Source organism: Triticum urartu, chromosome 4A (genome assembly GCF_056163025.1).
Source record: "Triticum urartu cultivar PI428250 chromosome 4A, HENAU_Tu73, whole genome shotgun sequence".
NCBI lineage: Eukaryota > Viridiplantae > Streptophyta > Magnoliopsida > Poales > Poaceae > Triticum > Triticum urartu.
Genome location: NC_141876.1, coordinates 245,255,377 through 245,257,277, shown reverse-complemented (window position 1 = coordinate 245,257,277; position 1,901 = coordinate 245,255,377). Strand labels below are relative to the sequence as shown.

The 1,901-nt window shown below is 37.9% G+C and overlaps 1 pseudogene; it reads left to right on the top strand.

Annotated features, from left to right (window-relative positions):
- The first annotated feature begins 267 nt into the window (after positions 1–267).
- Positions 268–1,461, top strand: LOC147975500 (uncharacterized; annotated as a pseudogene).
- The last annotated feature ends 440 nt before the right edge of the window (positions 1,462–1,901 follow it).

Sequence of the window (1,901 nt, the reverse complement as noted above, 5' to 3'; positions counted from 1 at the left end):
TTATCAAACTACTCTGCTACTTGCAATTTCAGTACTTGCAGACATTACCTTACTGGAAACAACTTGTCATTTCCTTCTGCTCCTCGTTGGGTTCGACACTCTTACTTATCGAAAAGAGCTACAATTGATCCCCTATACTTGTGGGTCATCAGAGTGGTCATTATTAGAGATGGCCAGATAAATGAGACAGAACTGGTCCAGGCCCTTAGTGATATGTTCGACTGGGGATGGCAGTGGAGAGTGAAGGAGTATGGGAAGAATTGCTATATGATGAGGTTTCTTTCCTAACAAAGCAAAGCTGGTGGAGCTTACAAAGTTTAATGACTTCAACTTGCTGGGAACTAGAGTTGTGATCAAAGTGCAAGCTTCATCTCTTGATCATCAAGCCATTGAGAAAATCCACACTACATGGGTGAAATTTGAAAAAGTGCCTGATTGCTTTAGACACTTTTTTGGCATGTGTGAGGTTGCTGCTACTATAGGACCTATTTTGGAAGTGGATATGGATACTATCAATGAAGAAAAAGTGAAAGTGAAATATGGAATCAGGGATGTAGGAAAAATCCCCTTGGATGTAGAAATCACATCCCTTGGTCTGCTAATGTTCAGAATTGGAACTGAGTTGGAAAAAGTAGCAGAGATGGGATGGTATAAGGAAGAGAACAGGAAAAGTGGTGCTATCAGTGAGATGGATGGCAGAGATGAAGACGAGGAAAAAAGAAAGAAGAGCAAGATGGATGGAAAAGATAGAAAAGGAACGGAGTTAGGCAGCTTATCTCTAAGACAAATTGAGGAAATAGATAAGAAGAATAACATGATGAAGATTTCACTAGAAGATATTATGGGGAATTTGTGCAAAGAAATGATTGGAGAAAGAGGAAAAATGTAGAAATAAATTGATATCATGTTTAGAAAGATACATGGTTTAGAGGAAGATAAAGCAAGACATAATGCATTGTGGAATAAAGCTGAGAAAAGAATAAATGAGCTGGAGCTGACACAGAAAAAGCTAGAGTGGCTAATTGAACAACAACAAAAAGAGATTCAAAAGCTGGAACAGGATGCAGTGAACAGAGAGCAATATGAAATAGAGCTAGCTAATCTGGTGGTTGAATATTTTGAGAAAGAAAACATAGAAAAGAAAGAGGATACTGAATCTAGGAAGTATAATGAACCTACTGATTACAATGCTAGTCAGGAATCAACATGAACCTTTGGAGAAAAGATGGTTGAGATACATGGGATTGGGGTGCTGGACAAGAGTGAAGATGATAAGGAATTTGAATTGAAAAGAATCCTTGGAAATTGAGGAAAAGAGGACGAGAAAGTGGAGGAGATGGCCAAAATAAGGCTGGAGAAACAGACAATTATGGTAACAATCCTAATCCTTTTCTGCTAATCCTTCTTCACTTCATGTTAGTTCTCTGGTTGGGATTGATTTGGGATGTTCTATGGATATGATTGATAAAAACTTAGAGACCCTAAGGAAAATGGAGATTCTGCTAGGAAAGAGAGGGATGAGGGGGGCAATAATAAAATGGAAAACAAACCTCATGACACAATAGTGCGCATTGACACTGGAGATGTCAGGATTGAGGAGCTATGTTCTGATATGGAGCACTCTGATGCTGAGATGGAGAACAACAATATATGAAACTGAGGGCTATTTTCTCAGGAAGAAAAAGTGATAAGAACTGCTCATCAGCACTAAGTTGTGTGAAGCACTTTGTTGTGATTGGGATTTTAGAAAGAAAACAGAAAAAGAAGGAAGCCTGGAATTTTCTTATATATATATATATAGTTTTTACTAGACCCTCACTATATTATAGACTTAAGACCTGGTTAAAATGAGAGGGATATTTTGGAATGTGAGAGGATTAGGTTAAGACCATAAAAAGAGA